Source organism: Protopterus annectens, chromosome 1.part1 (genome assembly GCF_019279795.1).
Source record: "Protopterus annectens isolate FY-2018-M chromosome 1.part1, PAN1.0, whole genome shotgun sequence".
Lineage (NCBI taxonomy): Eukaryota > Metazoa > Chordata > Ceratodontiformes > Protopteridae > Protopterus > Protopterus annectens.
This window is the reverse complement of record NC_056726.1, coordinates 811,217,242-811,240,062: the sequence shown is the minus strand read 5'-3', so window position 1 is coordinate 811,240,062 and position 22,821 is coordinate 811,217,242. Positions and strand designations below refer to the sequence as shown.

The 22,821-nt window shown below is 37.8% G+C and overlaps 1 protein-coding gene across 1 annotated transcript in view; it reads left to right on the top strand.

The window, feature by feature from the left end:
- The first annotated feature begins 2,523 nt into the window (after positions 1-2,523).
- Positions 2,524-22,821, top strand: part of LOC122807429 (cyclic AMP-responsive element-binding protein 3-like protein 3) — a 335,960-nt gene continuing 315,662 nt past the window's right edge. The window contains exon 1 of the mRNA XM_044078438.1: positions 2,524-2,844. The gene's annotated coding sequence lies outside the window, so the exon portion shown is untranslated. The remainder of the gene's footprint in view (positions 2,845-22,821) is intronic.

The window sequence follows — 22,821 nt, the reverse complement described above, 5'->3', positions numbered from 1 at the left end:
TGAGGCCGTTCTGCAATGTTGTTTTAAATATTTCCTTTCGAACTCTGAGGTAACTGTGATTGGCTACTGAGCATTTTCTTGTCCTTTTATTATTTATTATTAAATATATTTAAACATTTCAATTGTGGCTGGTCTGTCTAGAGATATTTAAGCTCTTAGAGCACTTGCATATCTATTTGATGACACTGTGCAGGCCACTCCCAATAGCCTTGCTCTTGGTCAAACTACTATTTGTATTAACAGTAGCATTTCACAGTAAGATTGGATACCCTTTGCTAAGGGCCTTAAAGTAGCTGATAAGTAGTGGCTGGTGGCAGTAAAAAACACCTTTTTAGTCTGGGAAGAAGGGTTCATAGCTAGTAAACCTGTGCCAGCCTTATCCAGGTGTATATGTGTGTATGTGTGTGTGTGTATAAATCAAATCTCAAAGAATGTGTCTGTCAGCTACTTGGGTAGGGATACAAAGCACTGGTTGGACAGAGACGGTGGCGGAGTTCTTGGCTTGGCCATTCAGCTGATAACCCTATAGCTGTGCCAGTGGGGGGGGGGGTCTTATTTGGGGATCTGTAGAAGGAGGGAAAAAAAACAGACCCAGACTGACTGTGGTCTCTGTTCTCTTAATGGAAATTGCACTTTACTGTGTGTGTACTTGTCATCCTCCCAATGTGTACATCTCCCAATGTTGCCAATGGTGAGGATTGAGGCTCCTTGATTACTGGACCAGTGGTGGGGCATCACAAATGGTTTATAAATAGCAGAAACAACTCAAATTCATTCTACAAGAGTCAAACAAAAAAGTGAAGTCTAGTTGCTCACAGTGGTTGCATATTTCTCAACTGTCCCCAATTTTCAGGGACACTCCTGATTTTGACTCAAATTTTAGCTCTGTCCCTTTTAATCCCTCCTAAACTGGTGACTTCTGGAGAAAATGTGTCAATTACACTTAATAAATAATGACAATAATTAAGAGTTACAGACTTCTTTTAGTTCAGAAAATATTAATTATTTCACATTATGTTACTCTGTCAGTGCCTCAAGTTAACAGTGCTAATATTTTACAAGTGTTATTATTCTGTCAGTGCCTCGGGTGAATAGTACTAGTATTTTACAAGTGTCCCTGATTTTTTTCTGGAGTTGTCCCTAATTGGTTGAGAGTTAGGCTGGGAGTATGGTTTGTCCTGCAACACTTGACTCTTCCAGAAAACAAAATACCCCACTTTGAGGATGATTTTTGTTGGTCTCAGCACTCATTAGTTTACTTCAGTGCCTGGGTAACAGTTACATGATACTTTTGGTCTAGAGCCAAAAATCTGTACATATCAGCATGTGTAACTAGGAGTGCTACTTTTTCAGATGCCCAAAGTGGAGGAGAGTTTTTATGGACACGTGTAATTTAGGGTTACCGCCTGTCCCACTTTGCGAGGGACAGTCCCTCTTTGGGCAGTTGTGTCCTGACAAAAAATATTAAAAATGGCAAATGTCCTGAGATTGTAGGACATAATTATGCTCTATATTTTATGTAATAGTTGCATAAAACAGTTATTCTGCATCTAAAATACCTAAATGTTATAAGAAATAGAATAAGCAACTAAAATGCCACAAGAATAAGCTTTTATTTAGGCAAACAAGTTAAGTTATATCCTTTGTACTGACCGTGGGTATGTGTCGGCCTGTAAAATCTGATGTTTGTCCCAAAAACGTCCCACTTTGGCCATTTGAAAAGGTGGCAACCCTAGTGTAATTTTACACGACCAACCATATCGCAGCTAAAGCAAAGTCACGGACATTACTAAATGCTCGTATACATAGCATTTGTGAGGTTTTTCACTGCATTATATCTTGTTAAGGTATTTCAGATATAAAATAGTTGTTAATGCAACCATAAAACAACACTCAAAAATATTACTTGTCCTACAATCAACGAATGTTTGCTATTTTTTCATGTTGTTTCGCAGGACGCAGCTGCCCAAATAAGAACTGCTATGCCAAATGAAACAGCAACCCAACACCCCGCAACTTTTTCCTATCGCGGCGGTGAGTATCCATCACTGCCGGTCTTTGACTTGTGAACCAGATCTCATCTATGCAACACTTTAATGAAAACCGATGACTGGCCTTAAAAAACATACACATTTTCATTCTCACTGTACACCAAGTTCCCACACCGTGCTGTGTTTGTGCTCATATAGAAGTCTGCAAAACAGACACTGTTTTGGTGGGTATCGAACATCCCAGCTTCAGCGTAATTTGCTGAAAATGACACGCTGCCTATCGTGTACGCATCATGTTACAATCATCCGACCTTTCCACTACAGTGGGGAACCATAACAACGAAAATATAGCATACCCAAAACAAAATGATGCGGTGGACCACGGAACTGTAGTTCTAAGCTAATTAAATGACTGATAATCCAGGGTGAGAATAAAGCTTTCTCCCAAACAGTACAAAACTATTTTTCCCAGCGATCAATGCGATAAACCAGTAGTTCCGGGTGTGACGCATTTTCTGTTGTGTTGGAAGGTACTTTCCTGTATTGGCAATTTACAGTAAGGAAACGAAGGTGCCGGTAGCTGATGCGCAAGTCTTAAAAGTTAAGCATTGTATATGTGGTAAAATCGATTAATTTGGATGACAGAATAAATGTATAGTTATTCCTGGAGTAGTATAATCTGAGAGGAGGTAATCAGATAAGGGAAGGGGAAAATTGTAGCATATTATCAGGAGATTGTGCCAGTTTAATAATTATAAAATAATCAGTAAAAGGGACACATTGTAATAAGTTCTTAGTAAAGAAAGGCATCGATCTTCGTTTGCGCTGCTGATCGCCGTCCATTGTTTTCAAGGTAGGAACTGATTACTATGGATAAATATAGCATTACAGTTTATACTAATTACTTTTGTTGACCTTTTGGTGAAAAGTGCCATTACTTTCGTTGGGTCAGTGCTGAGGGGGGGCAGTGTTATGTCAGAATGATAGAACTGGTAGCCACTCTTGGAAATTGGTAATTCGCTTGACTGTAACTTCCAGTCTGGAAGAAATGACGTTTAGGCTGGACATGTAAGTCAGTTATTGGGGTGGGGCTGTAGTTGCACTTGACTGTAGCTGTCAAGCACACGTCTTGTTTGAATGTTTTTTGTCAAGTTCACTTTCAAAGATGCTTTAGCTTCCATTATGAGTGTAGCAAAGTTATTCAGATTTGTACACCAAAGGCACTGCTAGTACCCGTCCAACAAACACATACACACGCTCTTTTGTATTAATACATACTCAATGTATAGCATTAAAACGTGATGCATATTTTTCTAGTTTGCATTTAAGGTAAAGGTCAGCATTTCATACCTATAATTTAGGCAAATCCGCGGTGGTGGTGGTGGTGCTGCGATAGCGTTGTCCCCTCACAGTAAGACGCTGTCCGGTTCGATTCTCAGCTAGAGTGTTTTCTGCGTGGAGACTTGCGTGAATGGGCGTACCTTCGTTGAATGTTGTGCGTCATCATGGCTGGCAACTCGGCACGTAAAAAATCAACTACCAATCGGAGTTCCGCTGTGGCGACCCCTAACCGGGAGAAAGCCGAAAGACACAACAACAACAACAATTTAGGCAAAGCACTACCAACCGAGAAACAAATGTTTACAGCATATTGGGAAGTTGGCTGGCGTAATGGTCAAGGTGTTTACCTTACAGACACAAAGTGCAAGGTTTGACTGTCACTTGAAGTAATTGGCTGTGCCTAAAATGGGCCTCAAAGGCAGGTTGAACTAATCAAGGAACGCGATTTAACTGAAGCATGAAACCTGCTCTGTGTAAAATCAGGAGACATAAAAGCTTTCCTTTTGAACCAGCAAATCATTATTTCATGTGTATTTTAATCTAGTGATATTGTACTGCTTCTCTAACACAATTAGTAATGCTGAGTTTTAGGTAAACACCTGAAAGAAATTTGTGTTTTTACTTTTATTTGTGAAATGTTACTCTTTTTGGTTATGAGACCTTGTGGATCTAACTTCCATTTCCAGAGGTGACCAATAAGTATTTGGGATGAATTAAAATTAAGTCCCAAAGAGTTGTAAACAAAGGCGGCAGTGAGAAGCTTGTTGCAGAGTAGGTTGAGGTATTTCACAGAGATTATTATTACACCCTCTTAGTATCATACCTCATAACCTCTTAGTGCAAGAAATCTGGACAAAGCCTGACAAAATGGGGGGGGGGGGGGGGGCATAGGGACATATTTTTACATATTGCTCTTAAGAGACTTAGAAAATTGCTACAGGGACAGGGTTTGTGCCAACATACACTTTCTGAAGGATTTGAAGTCTGAAACTCAAATGTATGTCATTATTTATTGACCCCAGTTCTCCAATCATCCCAGTGACTTGACAGAAAACCACACATTTTATGAGGTATAAACCAAAAATATGAGGCAAAAATTTGGACATTCTGCAAAGATCTGGACAGTTGAGAGCTATACGTCTTATCCAAATATAGAAACAGATGATGGTGACAGTTAAGAACCATCTCACTTACTTAGTCTGCTTATTTCTTAACCTTTTGTATAAGCCATACTGCCTAGCTAACTTACATAAGTATTTTTGTGGAGATTTTCTCCCCGGGCCTTCGCTGAAAAAGATCACTAGCTCAGTTGGACTATCCTGGTTTACAGATGTCAAATAAATAAATGACTAGATAGATTCTTAGGAACCCGACTGAATCAGTAACTTAACTTTCAGTGCCATTTAGATGTAACAAAAGGCCAAAGTCAATAAACTCTTGTTTTGGACAAAGAAATTCTGTCAGAGTTTATTTCCAAAAGGCAAGAGGGCAATTGGTAAAGGAGTACTCCTCACCCAATGGTGTCATTCAAAGGGGATCCAGTATCTGTCTGCCTGGGATGACATGATCGACAGACCACAATGCTTTGCCAGAGATGGTCTGCACCTGTCGGCCCTGGAATTCAGGTTACTGGCTAAAGCTCTTGCCACCGCTATAGTGCCTTTTTGTAGGCAAAGTTCAAAGGATAAAACCACCACCATAACAGGTACAAACATGCACAATCTGAAGGTAATGCTACTCAATGCTAGAAGTCTAAATCTCAAAATGCAGTATCTCGAGACACTCCTAAAAAATAGAGAACATCAATATCTGTGCAGTAACTGAGACCTGGTTCAAGGCTCCAGAGAGCACCCCTGCAATACCAGGCTACAACTCTTACCACACTTTTTGGCCACCAAACCAGGATTGAAACACTAAAGGTGGAGGAGTGTCCATATTCACCAAGGATATTCACACCACCAGGCTAGTTACCCAACACAATGCATCTGAAATTCTCCAGGTGCAACTAACACTAGGTAAGACTGCAGTCCAAATTGCAGCTTGCTCCAGATCCCCCACCATGCCCCAAGATTCTCACTATACCTGTCTAAGCATACTGGAAAATATTAAGATACAACCAAACACCCTAATACTGGGTGATTTCAACTACCCTGCCATTAACTGGGAAAACTATTCGTGTAAATAAAGAAAACCAAGAAAGTAGCAAATAACGAAGAAAAAAAACAACAAGCACTGGAGCTGAATAGCTGAAATGGTTTATACTGGTACCTCGGCTACAAATAGCCTTCAAAGGAATCTATTCGTGTACCAGCACCTTAGACCAGCGGTTCTTGGAATTCATAAATTCCAAGGCCCTGGATCAACTAATCCGTAGTCCCACCAGGGGCTCCAATATCCTAGACCTGGTCATTACCAACATGGGAAATACACCTATGGTCACCCCCTCGTGGTCAGGTCAGACCATAAGCTAATCACCCTTAACATCCACATCCCACCCCCCAGTAAGGAAACCTCCATAAAAAACTTCTCCAAAGCCAACTTCATGTTACTCAAGTCAGAAGTGACAAACGTCATGACACCCATGCAGACGGGAACTGAAAGTTCGTCTGCTGAGTCCTACACTAAGGCACTGTGTGAGCACATCCACTCCTGCATGAGTCGTGCCATCCCAAATAGAACCAAGATGCTCTCCTCCAAAAAAAGGAATCCAATCTGGTGGTCCCCGGCCATAAACAAACTTTGCAACAAAAGGAAGAAACTGTTGCAGAAAAGAGGAAAATCCCAGGATGCAAAAAAAACTCCCTTACCAGCCTCAGTTAGAAGCTGAGATCCCTCATCCTCCAAAGCTAGTTACGAAAATAAAATTGCCAAAGATTCCAAAGACAATCACAAGGCATTCTATAACTATGTCAAGAATCTAAATGGCAATGCTCAGATTTGCTCTGAGCTACAACAAAATGGCATTAAATATACTGATATAAAAAAGAAAAAATCCAGCACCCCGAGTAGGTGTAGCAATTATATTATTTATTATGAACCAGACCGGTTTCAGCAGTCAGCTTTCCTCAGTGGTTTAGTCATGATGATACATTTGACCTTATTTATAGGTAATGCAAATAAAATGATGTGACATAATTTCCTGTAAACATAAATCATGACCAAAATTAAACATGTGAATGAAATAAGACAGTGAAATAAGATAATAATAACAGTTAGCAATCACAATTTTAAACTAGCATACATATCAAAAAATGAAATATTGAAACATTATATTTTGTAATAATGATAATAAACCTGTAATATATAGTGGCAAAATTAACACAAGATTTACACAATAAAATACATTATTGATGACTAATAATAACAGAAGGTTTATTGAAGTTTGTCATTGAGACCCGGTGGAAATAAACCACCTATTTTAACTATCCATTTGGTTTCCTTTTGGTCTAACAGTTTGTGCCATCCAGTTTTAAATGCTCTGTTACCAACAATCTTGTCAATACATATAAAAGAGAATTGGGCAGTTTTGTGTATAACAGTATGTTTATATAGAGCATTGGTAGGCCTAGCATTTCTTATATCCCCTAAATGTTCTGAGATACGAATCCGGAACTGTCTAGAATCTTGTTTGACCAATGTAAAATGCCCTACATGTGCATGTGGCTAAATAAATCACCCAGTCCGTGCTACGATTTGCAAAATGGTTAATGTTGAATATCTTGCCTGTATTCTTGCTGGCAAATTCTTTGGTGGTAAATATATATTTGCAGAAAGAGCAATGACCACAAGGGTGACAGCCAATTAATCTGTCTCCCAATAGGGTAGTTTGAGTCATGGAAACATCCAGAGGTGTAATTCTTTTGAAATGAGAAAAATGTGATCCCAAACCTTTCCGGTAGGAATAAAGACATCTATCATCCAACCACTTGGCCAAGTGTGTGTTGGCTGTCAATATATTCCAATGATTACTAATTATGTCCTGTAATTGATAAGTATTTCTACCAAAAGTTGTTTCTAGTCTGGGTGATTGGACCGAGGATTGAACAATCTTCTGTTTGTAATCCAACAAACTATCACTTGATAGGTTGGTAGTCATTCCAACTGCAGATTGGACATCCATTTTGTTATAACCTCGCTGTATAAATCTGTTGGAAAGATCATTCTGGCAATGCTGAAGGTCCAATTTGGATGAGCAAACTCTCTTGATCCTAATAAATTGTGATTTAGGAATGTTTTTTATAGTATGTTTGGGATGTGACTGGAAGCATGTAGGAGACTACTGTATTGTGGATATTTCCTATGCACATTAGTGCGAAGAGTGTTGTCCACTTCCCTACTTAGGTGGACATCCAAAAAGTCAATCTGCTGTATGTCATAATTGACTGTGAATCTAACACCCCATTTGTTACTGTTCAAATATTCAACAAATTCCATAAGATACTCTGTTCCCCCTTTCCAAACCAGCCAGCAGTCGTCTAGGTACCGTCTCCAAATATCCATTTCTGGCAAATAAAGGTTGTGTGTTTCAGTATATATAATATGATCTTCCACATGTCCCATAAAGAGATCTGCATATATTGGTGCAAAAGAGGCACCCATCTGCCTGAATTTGCCAGTAACATTTGTTTTGAAAATAGAACACGTTCTTGGTTAGAACGTGTTCCGCCATACAAATAAGTAAAGTATTAAATCCTGGACTATAGATGTTGATCTTGTGTAGCCAATATTCCAATGCCATTAAACCTGCCCAATGTGGTATGCTAGTATACAGTGATGTAACATCTAAGGTACACATAATCCAATCTGCTTCATGTTGTGATTCGGAAACAATCTGGAGGAACTCCGTGGTGTCCCGCAATCTGGCCCGTACATATGATAAGAAGGGTTTTAAATATTGGGTCAAAAAGACAGATAGGGGTTCCGTCAATGAGCCCGTGCTTGAAACAATTGGTCTACCTGGAGGTGTAGAATGAGACTTATGAATTTTGGGCAGCAAATATAGGTATTGTTTAGCTGGGTCTTGAGTAATAAGGTGAAGTTTTGTTTTTATACTGATAATGCCTTCTTCAACAGCAAGTTGTAAAAAAATCATCTATTTCTTTTTTAAAACTAGGGGTGGGGTCAATGGGCATGTGTAAGTAATGCTGAGTATTCAACACTTGTCTTATTCCTTCAGCCCAGTAATAATTGGAATTCATGACCACAATGGCCCCACCCTTGTCTGCAGGAAGAATGGTAATGTCAGTGTTGTTTTTAAGATTCTTAAGAGCCTGTTGTTCCTGAACATTTAAATTGTTTCTGATAATGTTCCCTGTGCCCAACTGATGGTGTAAATCTGTAATAACAGCATTTTGGAATATGGCTACGTGTTTGTCCATGGGAGGACATAACTTGATAGTAAGAATCTGAATTCAGTGGATCTTTGAGTAGAATCCTGTTCATCAAAAAAGATTTTTAAATTCAGTCTTCTACAAAAATCAATAACATCTGATACAAATTCATCAACAAAGAAACCTGGGATAAAACCTAGACCTTTATTTAACAAAAGTTCTTCCATTGGTGTTAATACATAGTCAGAAATGTTATGCACATTAGAACAGTCTTCATTCATTTGACAATTGACAGAAAAAGTTCCTCTAGCGTTCTTATGCTTTCTTCCCCCCCTGTGTCTGTGCCTAAAGGGTGATCAACATTGCATACTCTTTTAGGAGTAGGAGAATCCGACATATTAACGGATTCAGTATCAGTAGTCGATGATTCCTCCCCCGAGCTCCTATTGGATGATGTACCTCTTTTGAGTATGGATCTAGGCTGCTTTTTGCATGTATGTGTGAAATTTTTGGTGCCCTCTGCAAATCGTACCCCTTTATATAGCCCAAAGGGTTTCCCCCTCTTATAGTCTTCCATATCTCTGGAAAATTTGTTTAATTTCTTTTCTTTAAGAGTCTTTTCAGAGGTAGAAAGTTCTTTAGATAATTTACTGAGTGATTCATGAAAACTCGGTTGATTTTCATACAACTTTAATGCTTCACACATTTTTTGCACATCACAGATATTGGCTTGAATTGTCCTATCATAATATGAAGATAGAATGTTGACAAACATCATAGCCGAATCTTGTTGTGCAACATTCCACTCTCTAATCAATAAATCATCTGGTTGGCCAACCAACGGTTGCAATTTGGTCCTAAGACCTCTCGGGGCAATGTTCTGATGTTTATATGCCTTGAATAATCTGGAATGCCAGATGTTAGAGCGTAATGTTTTGATTTTTTTAGCAAATTGAGTGAATACCATACTACAATCGTCAACTGGATCAGTTGTTCCATTAGCAGCAGATCCATTGCTAGGATCAATCCCAAAAATATGAATATCATCTTTGTCTGCGCATAATCCTTGTACCATATTATTAAGATCCATGACAATAGATTGTACGTATGTTAAAGCCAAATGTGATGTGTTATATATCAAGTTCGTGTTTCTATAAAAATGATCAGTATTGTACCCAAGAAACAATCCCAAAAAAAGACTCAAAGAAAAGTGTCTTGACCAATCTAAAATAAATGATAGGTATGAAAATGCAGAGGGACCAAAAGTAGCACATCAAATTATTTGGAGCAAGATAACTGTATAGGCCAGTATACTTAAACACAACAGGTCCGTGCCAATATACATGGGACTATATGATATAGAAAAACAGGAAAAAATGTAACACCTAACCAAAGTACTACGCAAGAAGTCTTGAACAAATGTAATATAGCATATATTAAGAATGTGCTCACATAAAAATGTACATAAAGGAATTGGAGCAACAACTTCTATCATACAGTATTGTTATAAAACACCAGACTGATAGTGTTGTATTTGTATAGTAAGCCCAACCTTCAAGAATTCAGAACAGTAAAACTGGAGTTAAAGGCAAAAAACCATACACCAGATTGATAACAATCGTACTAAATATCAGCAGTCTATGTTGTTATATTGTGCTACACTATGTATAAAGATCTTGTTCAAAAAAGATTTAGGGAAATTACACAGACAATAGCAGCAGTTGTGTTATGTCCCACTAAACATGAATACATGGACTATAATGATATTGAAGAATGTGACTCACAATCTGCATATTATAATGCCACAGCCCTTAACTGAGATATATTGAAAAGACAAATAAAAAATATTCAATCAAAAACAAATGGTTCACATAAGCAACTCTGCATACACTGTGCTATAAATAAAATTGTAAATTGTAAATATGAATCTACAAAACTTGTAATAAAACAAGGTACTGAGTGTCATTAAGATGTTCGTTGAATGGAGCTAATAAACTGGTCCAATTTAAGTCCAAAAGAATTGTGTATAGTATTGACTGGATGTCATTAAACAGTACTTGTGTCCTAGAACTCCGTAAGCACTTTCATACAAGGACCAGATGCTGAAACAAATGTATCCAAATGGAGACCAAAAAGTATTGTGAGACCAAACAGATTCCAGTCACAAAGTCAAGAAACAGCATATAATAATGTCCAGATGGTTACGTGTAGAAATATCCCAGCTCGATGAAAAACGGCATCCAAATGCTGCAATCAATAACTTGAAAACGAACTGGAAGCAATAAACCGTATAGAAAAAAGTCCACAGTTTGACTAAATGTGAACTACCAGTGTTTAAATATAAAGCACTATATATAAATACCCTGTTCATCCAGAATAACATAAATAGTACTATCTCTTAGTGAACATATATGTACATAAAGTTGTAATACATAGATACTATTTATAATCTGTACAATATTATTGCCACAGCCCCTGATTAAGTATTGATATGATGAAAAAGTATAAATCGCATTTCCTACATATGATAAAATGCAATAGTTACTGCCAAATAAATATGTCTTATATAGAATTCCAAAAGATGTTAGGTTTGAAAATAAGAAATCAAAAAAACAGTACTTGTATTCTCGAACAGTGTAGGCACCTGTACCCAAATAGCAAATGTTGCACTGGTATGTCCAAGTAAAATCCCAAATGGTAAGTAATCTAAAAGGTGTAGTTGGTTCGAGAACCTTGGATAGTCCTAGTAACACCATAATAATCCCAAATGGTTGAGTTGGAGAAGCGGCCAAGCTCGACACAAAATGGCGTCCGAATACTGTGCGAACGCTAAAAACAAAAACCCAAACACAATATGGCAAGAATATGCTGGATGAGCAAAAGATTGCTTGATGCACAAAACGAAAAAGCCACAATATCCACAGGTTCAATAACAACCGATGGTTGTGCTAGTATAATTCCACGAGTTAAGGGAGAAGAATCATCACCACAGATACTGAATCCATGCGGGATTACAAACAGAAGATTGTTCAGTCCTCGGTCCAGACATCCAGACTAGTAACAACTTTTGGTAGAAATACTTATCAATTACAGGACATAATTAGTAATCATTGGAATATATTGACAGCCAACACACACTTGGCCAAGTGGTTGGATGATAGATGTCTTTATTCCTACCGGAAAGGTAAAACTTTGGGATCACATTTTTCTCATTTCAAAAGAATTACACCTCTGGATATTTCCATGACTCAAACTACCCTATTGGGAGACAGATTAATTGGCTGTCACCCTTGTGGTCATTGCTCTTTCTGCAAATATATATTTACCACCAAAGAATTTACCAGCAAGAATACAGGCAAGATATTCAACATTAACCATTTTGCAAATTGTAGCACGGACTGGGTGATTTATTTAGCCACATGCACATGTAGGGCATTTTACATTGGTCAAACATCTAGACAGTTCTGGATTCGTATCTCAGAACATTTAGGGGATATAAGAAATGCTAGGCCTACCAATGCTCTATATAAACATACTGTTATACACAAAACTGCCCAATTCTCTTTTATATGTATTGACAAGATTGTTGGTAATAGAGCATTTAAAACTGGATGGCACAAACTGTTAGACCAAAAGGAAACCAAATGGATAGTTAAAATAGGTGGTTTATTTCCACCGGGTCTCAATGACAAACTTCAATGAACCTTCTGTTATTATTAGTCATCAATAATGTATTTTATTGTGTACATCTTGTGTTAATTTTGCCACTATATATTACAGGTTTATTATCATTATTACAAAATATAATGTTTCAATATTTCATGTTTTGGTATGTATGCTAGTTTAAAATTGTGATTGCTAACTGTTATTATTATCTTATTTCACTGTCTTATTTCATTCACATGTTTAATTTTGGTCATGATTTATGTATACAGGAAATTATGTCACATCATTTTATTTGCATTACCTATAAATAAGGTCAAATGTATCATCATGACTAAACCACTGAGGAAAGCTGACTGCTGAAACCGGTCTGGTTCATAATAAATAATATAATTGCTACACCTACTCGGGGTGCTGGATTTTTTCTTTTTTATTTCATGGTTGGTTTATCCGTGCACCAACCGTACCTGCTAGCCTGCGCCTTTACACATTAAATATACTGATCCCAATGATATTGCCAATATCCTGGCAGATCGATTCAGTGCCAACTTCACCCCCTCTCACTCCCTAAATGGCCCATCTCAATACTGGAAGATTGCCAAAGTCTGGTAATAACGGCCACACAGGTAAAAAAATGCACTCTTCAAAGCTAAGAATACAGCATCCATAGGACCAGTTGACATCCTGGTCTGTGTACTACATGAACTACAAAATGAACTGGCACCTCACCTAAGTGTCATGTTTAATCATAACCTCACCTCAGGCTTTGTGCCCACTGAGTGGTGTACAGCTACAGTTATCCCATTCCACAAGGGGAGATCCCCCTTGGATTACACTTGCCCCAAGAGCAGAACACTAGTGTCAGGTACTAAAAAAAATGATTGACCCTACTGCTGCATAGAGGTAAATTACTTCTAGCCTCACTCATTTTAAACTAGTAACTCTGGAATCATTTCCATTCTTTGTGAGCCATCTGGCCCAGAGCACACCTAAAACTTTAACCTCAGGTGACTCATCATCCATACCTATCCTTCTTCCACCTAGAACAAGACTTCATTGTGCAACCCATATTGTAAAAATGATGGCACCACAAACTTGGGAATTCCTCCCAAAAGACATAACAAAACTATTTCCTACCCTAATATCAGGGACAATGTTAAAAATCATATTCAAAGAAATCTCCTGCAAATACTTAAAAAAAACATGTCACAACTTAACACATCCCCTTCAAAGCACCACTCTCATCTGCTTATAAATCTTCTGGTGGGGAAAGCAACTTTCATCCTAGCATACTTCTTCAGAGAATTGTGAAAACAAATGTGTACCCCCCCCCCCCCCCACACACACACACACACCTCTCTCATCTCTTCCTTATACATCTGGAGAGGAAAAACTAACTTTCAGCCTAGCATATGTCATGCTCACAGTGTATTATGAAAACAAATTCTTAATCTTGTTTTTCTCCTCTATTTTTCAGGTATTGTAATTATTGTACATACTTTAAAACCTATAGTGCAGTACTCTTCTCTTAACCTATTCTGTATATCAGGATGTGTCTGTACAGCTTTGTTTGTAAAATCTGTATGCCACAGTTATTGTACTATACCACATGCTTATGTAATGTAATCTAGCATGTGGAAGTGTAATTAATGTGTAACCTTTTTTTTTTTCCTTTTTTAATATATCCCTGGCCGAGCCTTGAAAGTGCTGTAGCTGGATTAGTGCTCTACATAAAACTAACTAATTTAAATAAGCAAATTAACAAAAAGTTTACTTGTCCTTCTTGTTTATATTGCTACTTCCACATTGTAATACTATCTCCACTCGTATACACTAGTACTTCTGCATAATTAACATAGCAACAGTAGGGTGGAACCACATCCTAAAATGCAAATGACATGTTTACAATTTATGGATGTATATAGCTATTTATGAGTGTTTTGCTTAACTGATGATAAAGATCTGATGGTGTTTCATGCTGCTGGTAATGATGGATTATTCAGGGTTTGTTCTTGTTAGCCATTGTCTAGAAAGCAGATGCTAGTGTATTCTTGCTTTAGATGCCCGTAAGAACTTTGCTGTACATAGGGGGTGTGTTGATTTTTTTTTTCTATATCTGCAAGGAGATTGTTCCAGTTTAGCAAAGCACGTCCCAACAATGTAGGGTAAGATTTTTATCATTATGTACCCTGAAGAATTTGTTTGTCTTTCGGCTTTTTCCCGGTAAGGGGTCGCCACAGCAGAACTCCGGTCCGTTAATGATTGGCAGTAGATTTTTATGAAATGCCAAGGTGCCAACTCGACGCTCAACCTTCAACGAAGGCATGCTCATTTATGTATGCATGTCTTTCGAACATTACCCAACCACGGGGAGGACATGCAGACTCCACACAGAAGGCACTCCCAAGCCCAGCCGAGAATCGAACAGGAGAACCTCTTGCTGTGAGGTAACAACGCTACCGCCGTACCACCGCGGCACCCTGAAGAAGTATGGAGGCAATTTAATAGAAAAGTACTAGCCTTATGTCCCTAATAATTTATTTTCAGTAGTTTAAAGGTAAGGGGGAAGAGGAGTAATGTATCTGTAGTTGAAACTGATAGCCATTTTGAAGTGTTAAGGGTATCCTAGCAATGTTCATTTCTGGGAGCTACATGTACCAGTTATTGTTTTTGTAAGATGAGCGTGTTAACTCAAGTGTTATGATTGTGAGTGGATATTCCATACATAGAGATGAGTATTTTAATTGTTATTATACAATGACCCCCCCATTAATATTCCAAAACGTGCACGCTGATTGGCCAGCCTGCCAATTGTAAATCCAACAATATACCAACAGAAAAAGGTTTGGTCAACCGAACATTTTCCCATTAGTATAAAGTGTCCAAAACTCTTTTCTTTTTTTTAAATTAAAAAAAAATAAAAAACAAAAACGGAGCAACAGAGACTTTCTTTTCTCCATTGCTTCCGTTTCAAAGTATTGATGTACTGGGTACACATGGGATCATATGCATGTGCAGTACATCAACACAAGGAATTTATACTAATTTTCCCATTAGTATAAAGTGTCCAAAACTCTTTTCTTTTTTTTAAATTAAAAAAAATAAAAAACAGAAACGGAGCAACAGAGACTTTCTTTTCTCCGTTGCTTCCGTTTCAAAGTATTGATGTACTGGGTACACATGGGATCATATGCATGCGCAGTACATCAACACAAGGAAGCAGTATACCACCACTGGCGGAAGAACAGTAATGCAACGTTATACCAAGATATTATTTAAGAAAAAGTATTTTTTTCTTAAATAATGTCGTTGTATAATAGCAATAACCAACTCCGTGGTTGTGGTATATTGAAGATTTACCCACGGTTGGCTTTATTTAATCACTCAGGCTTCACCCTCATGATTAAACCACGCCAACCTTAGGTAAATCTTCAGTATACTACACCACGTCATCGGTTATTGCTTAAGTACATGTTACTGAGTGGTGAAATATTTAGACTAGAGTTAGCAGAGGTTATACATTTTTGCTATGCATGTAATTGAGTGTATTATTTTCTGTCGTATTATTTGTGTTTATTGGTGTTACTGAATCTATTTCAGACAAATGTAGTTAGTATCAGCTGATGTTTGAATATATACATTGCATCAGTTCTGAGATCTTCCTAGCCAGCTGTGTGACCCTCCTTTTCAGTGACCTCAACTACTATGTCAAGCACATTTGCATTTACTGTCAGTGGTGTTTGTATGTAATTGTTTGTTTTGGAGCTTTCTTACAGGTATCAACCCAGCGGACAAACTGGTTAGTAAAACCTAAGTAAAGAAGTACATTTTGGATGTTTTTTCTTGCTACCTACCTTATTTTCGAAGAATGTCTGTATTAAATCCTTTTACTGTTTTCAAAGCACATTTTCACTATTTCCAATGCCTTCTTGTGAATTATCGCAGTATTGGGTTTTACAGAGATCAGATATTCAGAACTAAGTATAGCATTGAGGGTGGAAGTAGTGAATTGTAATGGTTACAGAGTTGCATTGAATGAAACTGAATACTTAGGTTAAACTACCATAAACTGTAAGTTGCATAGTGCGTCACATGAGCAAATCTTTTGTATACATTGTACTCCTCGTTCTTATGGAACTTGTGTGTTCCCTTGGGATTACCTGTTTTTCAGAATGTAAGACTAACTTTTAAAAGTGGGTTTTCCCCACCTTTCTACTTTCTAACTAATGAGTTTTTCAAGTGTGTGGTGTGAAAATCCCGGAGAAGTAGGCTAGAAGTATGGATCTAGGTCTGATCACGTATGATAAATTAGCTTATTCTAAAACTGAGACAGTGTTGCATGAGGCATGTTTAAATAAGGACAAGAGATTTCTGCCAGTAGAAAAAAAGCAGAGGACAGCAGAGAGTTTTAGATCTTCAGGGAGAAGGCTGATTAGTGAGGAGCAGTGCTCATGATTTAAAAACGAGTTTGTTGTGCTAAATTGGAATCTGATGATCTTTCTTTCAGGACTGATGTTCTTATAATTCCTTTAACTTTGCCAAACTCTTTTTCTTTATTTTCATCTTGCCTTGCATTTTTATTTTTAAGGTAAACTTTACTTTCAAGTACGTCACTTATAAAGAGAGCAAAAGACTAAACCAAGTAATGAAACTTTCAGTATTTTATTAACAATCTTCTTTCCTATGAGCAAGGACTAACCATTCATTCTTGGCTTTGTAGTTCGTACTTAACACAGGTTACCCACTCTAGGGGCAGCTACAAGGCTGTTTCATTTTTTGTGTTACCCTTTTAATTGATATTGTATTTGCTGCCTTGCAAAAATCTAGGTTGCAAGGATAACTGACCATTCAGTAATCAGCTGTTCCAAACTCAGTAATGAAACAAGATATTAACAAAAAAAAAAGATTCCCATAAGGCCCAATTCCAAAAGACTTGCTGTCCATGTACATGACCACTTACATTGAGAGCATGTCATAGGTTCATACTCGGCTAGCTGCCGTTGCAGGCCATTTTAAGCTTAGCCAATTTCCTTCAAAGGTGAGATTCAAACACTGTGCCTGTGAGGTATGCACCTTGACCATTATGCCAACCCCCATCCCAAAAAGTCTTTTGGAATCTGGCCCCCAGTGAAAGTCTGTTTATAGCTAGGCCATACACTGAAGTAGGTCAGTTACACAGAGAGCAATCAGAATAAAAAAAAGAGAGAGAGAGCGAGAGAAGCTTTCAGAATCAGGACAGAGCAACTGTTTTAGAATCTAGCCCATAGTTTCTCTATGTGAAAGTATACAAAAGATGTCCAATATTACAAAACATTTTATGTTCAAAAGGAATTATTGCCATAAGCATAAGATCACTTTATCGTACTAAACATATTTTCTTGCTAAATCCTAGAATAGCCTTTCTCCTGGTATGTTTTGATCAAATAGTTAAATCTTTGCCTTTTGTAAGGAAAACTTCATGTAGAAACTCAAAAATATGATTTTTTTTCATCATGTCTTGATATTCCATGCTATATTAGTGCACCATAATTACTTGAAATACTTCTTAATTTAATATTTTATGTCACAACATGGCCATCATGGAGCCTGCCATATTGACAATTTTTTTTGTAGCCTCTCTCTCTCCCAGACTCTATTTCAACCAGGGTTGCCAGATTTCCAACTGGCCAGGTAGGGACTAAAAAAAAAAAAAAAAGGTCTTCCACGTCTTTAATGCGGAACATCAGAGTTCCGCATTAAACAGAAGTAGCAGCTCTGTATTTATTTTTTATTTGATTGGCCCGGGCCAATCAAACATAAATAAACACAGAGCTACTTCTGTTTAATGCGAAACATCGCAGTTCCGCATTACACAGAAGTAGCTCTGTTTTGCGATGTTTTGATTGGCCCGTATGCCGGTATACGGGCCAATCAAAACATCGCAAAACAGAGCTACTACTGTTTAATGCGGAACTGCGCTGTCCCGCATTAAACAGAAGTAGCTCTGTTTTGCGATGTTTTGATTAGCCCGTATACCGGCATTTGGACCAATCAAAAATCGCTAAACATGGAGCTTCGTTTAATGTGGAACTTCCGCATTAAACACAAGAAGTTCCGTGTTTAGCAATTTTTGATTGGCCCGTATGCCGGTATACGGGCCCATCAAAAAAAAAAAAAACAAAAAACAAAGCGGAGGCTGCCCGGGATTTAAACCGGCAGGGCGGGACTCGGAATCAGGCTGCTGATCTTGGGACAGTCCCGCCCAAATAGGGACGTCTGGCAACCCTGCTTTCAACCCTCCTTTATTTGACTCATGCTGGATACTAAAAAACAGTGCCCCCATCCCCCCACTCATCTTTCAGGTAAAATGTCAGCACTGTGAGGCACAGACATCTTACATAGCCACACTGGATGTCTTTTTTTCCTTTATTATCCTGATACGAGGTGATAACTAAGCTTCTGCTAAACCTTTTTATGTTCATTTTAAAGCCTTAACAAATCAAGTTGGGGCAGTTAGAGTTTTCGTAGTTTGTCATTTAGTAGTCTTTGATCAATTGACATCTTCCACATGCTCTTTGGAACATGTCATTTTAGTTTTATTCTTATAATACTCTTTTGTGTAGGGTTTGTAAAATGCATACAGCCTTCAGTTCTAAAATTTGACATTTGCTTAAGTTTTTCAATTTACACTGTACAGGAAGATGTCTTCTTGTGTTTACATTATTTTACTTGCATTGTTGTATTGCTACCCAGTTTTTTATTTATTTATATATTAATTACAGTATATCTTACTGATAATTTTTGAACATACCACCTGCTGTTTCTTGGAGCTGTGTAGAATCTGTGCTTGTTACTCATTCAAAAATTCTATCAGTTAATACATGGAAACAGAGGTTTGTTATGCAGCTTGCACATGGATGCATCCATAAGATTAAAACACTCTTCATCAGCAGTGTTATAATTAAGCCATAGTACTCACTGTTAAGGACATGGTGTGCAACTTTACATTCGGGTATGACAAACTGAATTTGAGCTGTGAATATTTATTATTTTCCTTCATTGTTGAGTGGCTACAACCATAAGTTGTACTTCTGTTATACTTAATCATCACCACTAAACTGAATGCATCTGTCATAGTAAAAATTCCAGACCCTCCTTTACCCACACACATGGAGGCATATCTCTATTAGCAGACAAAATCAGGACAAAGCCAAAAATGTCAGGCAAGGCCCCAAAATAAAGACATATTTAAGAAAATATTTGCATCAGTGTGCATTTTCCTGAAAGATACAAAGACAGATCCAGGAAGTATTCATTTTACAAGATTGGCTGATATATGGTTATTGAAACCATCTTCTTGAAAGGTAATGAGGTCAAAAGCAGTGGTGAAAAGCAGGATGTATGTGCATTATTGGTTAAGTAGGATTCCCAGCTTATCTGGCAGGTAATGGACTAGGAAAATTATATGGGCCAACAGGTCTCTGTTAGGTTTTCACCTTCATAAATAAACAGTATTTTTTTATATTTTGTTTGTTAGTTTTTATGGTAAAAAATCTGTGTTTATGATAACATCCATTAGGACTGTGCAAACTTGTACTGGTTTATTTTCACAACCTGTATCATACTTGCAAGGGTACACTGCCACTAACAGTTCAGTCCGCTATAACCCCTACTCCAGTAGCATTCATGTGAATTTTTTCTTCTTCTTTCGGTTTTCCCGGTTAGGGGTCGCCACAGCAGATCATCTGTCTGCTCATGATTGGCAGTGGAGTTTTACAGTATCGAGTTGCCAACCCGGTGCACAACATTCCACAGAAGGCACATGCACACACTCACTCCTAGGGCCAATTTAGAGTGTCCAGTCCACCTACTACATGTCTTTGGGATGTGGGAGGAAACCGGAGCACCAGGAGGAAACTTAGGTGACCACAGGGAGGACATGCAGACTCCGCACAGAAGGCACCTCAGCCGAGAATCGAACCGGAGGACCTCTTGCTGTAAGTTGTAAATTCAGCATGGCTTCGTTGTGACAGCTTGGCCAAATTCCTTTCTAAGCAACTGATTCCTGTATTTCATACCTACCTCGAGGTTTATCTTCACACACTTAAAACATGCCTTTGCTTTTCCTGTAGCAGTTTCTCTTTGCTCATCTTTACTGGTCTCTGAATCCAGCTAAACAAATTTTAAAGGGGCCAGCCTCTACCTGTGTTTTATTGATATTTATTTATTTACTGATTTTTGGTTTCTTTCCCTTGCTGACTTGCTCTTACAGCTATTTAACTACTTTTCACTGTTTCATGTTGTGGGAGTAGTTTTGCAGTGGCTGAGGCAGCAGAAATCCTCTAGTCCCATCCTGACCAAACATTTTCTACAGCTCCCAGTAGTGATTTTGCGTATGCATGTGGTATTGCATACTCTAGTTTGCATGCACAATTATTGATCCCATAAGTTTGTTGAACCTGAGGTTTTCTGTGGGGTGTTCATTTTTCATAAGTAAGCTCAAGCCAGACTGGTTCATCTTGTTTTAAAAGTAGCTTGAATGCTTTGTTTCAGCCCTATCTTCCATTCTGCTTAAGGCTTGTTTCAGTTTAGTTGCCATTGTTTTTTTTTTTGTTTTGTTTTTTACTATGGCATGCAGAAGCATGGGAGGTTGGCTTAATGGTTAAGATGCATACCTTACAAAGTCAAGGTGCAGGGTTTAATTCTTACATGGGTAATTGGCTAGGCTTAAAATAGCCCACAAGACCAGTTAGCCTAGTGCTTATCTATAAACCTATGATCTAATCTGCAGTGGTGTAATGAGACTTAGGAAATATTAGAAAATGACAGTGTGCAGGTATTTTTGTTCTCTAAATGCAGGTTGTTCTCTGAAGAGATTATGATTATGCACTAACTTGTTTATTTACATTTTATTTTGCCCGACCAGGTTGTTACAAAAATCCTTTTTCAGGGAGGCCTGGGAAGAAAAACTGCAATATAAAAGTTATTTAGTAGGCACGCATTAAACAATATTTTAAGGAGAAGTTGTGATTTGCAAGTAAGTATTATCAGACAAATAAGCAAAATTATTTAAAAATATAAAGAAACAATAGATTTAGACCATTGTAATGGTAAGCATAACATTGACTGTAGTGCATGAGAAATAATTTGCAGTTTAAACATCTTGACAAGTAATATCTGTTTGATATAACAAAAACATTTTTGAAATACCCTATTATTGTCTGGAAAATAGTTTTGACATAATGTAGTATTATTATTATACGTTATATCATATTATTGATGTAATATTCTGGGAGAGCAGGTGGAGAGTTTTAGAAGGAGGAGAAAAGGATGTAAGCTAATGAAGAGGAAGCAGAAGAGTTGAGCAGGGATTGACAATAGAGTTAGGATAGGATGAGGGTGGGGTAGAAGAGGAAGTTAAACAGGCTGGGTGCTAATGTTAGAACTGGATGGGGTATTGTTTGAAATGTATGTATATGTAAGCATTTGTAAGAGAATATGCAGTTAAAAACTTAACTAAATTCAGCAAAAGCAATATACGTTTTTACACTTTGTATAATGTTAGAGTAATAAGCATTGACAGTGAGGGAAAGTTTAGTACTCATACTGGGGAAGAATCAATGGTTATTATATCAGCAGAACCAAGAAATAGTTAGATGTTTCTTTAGAGATGATAGAAGTGAACTGGTGTTAAATACAGATGTAGTAGGAAGGAGGGAGTTCCTTAAATTTTGATATTGTTACAGAGGAAAAAGGAGTCACCAGAGTAGTTATTAGATTTAGAATCATGCAATTTGCATTGATTAATAGACCGTAAGAGTTTGGTAGGTATGCAGCTACCTCCTAGGCTCTTTATTGATGGATATTTTGTGGTTTATGTAGTATTATATTAACTAACTTGAGCTGTGAGTATGTGTTAAGAAATTATTTGTCCATACAACCAGGCAGTTATAAAGTATAATTGGAATACTGGGGGCACACTTGTTTTATCTTTTTAACAATTGCATCAGATGTTGCAGGGAGTTCCTTGTTTAATGAAGCTTTCTTCTATTTGTTTGAGTTGCAGAGATACCAGAGGCTGAGCTTCTGTTTCAGAGCTACGATCTGTATGCACTGACCGGTTAGAAGTTTTGAATTTTGTTGCTTCATTATGTGACGTAGTCACGTTATCATAGAATTATAAGGTGTACAGTGCAAATTGACCAGAGGCTATGTGCACTTTGCCAGTAGCTACTCTCAGGTTCTACCACCTCTTTCAAAGAGGGCAAGGCCTGAAAGTCTAGTAGCAAATGTAAAGGTACCCGCCCAGTTATACAAGCTATGTTTGAAGGACAAGAGAGAATCTCATTACTTGACCTATAGGGAAAGCTTGTTCCAGAGCAGGTGGAGGTGCTGGGTGATGAATCTGTCCCACCATCTGTTTTTATTTCCTGATGTAGTTTGAGATGTCTTGTTCTAGTGTTGCCTGCAGCATTTGACTTGTCAAGAAAAAGGAGGCCAAGGATAACAGGATCCCT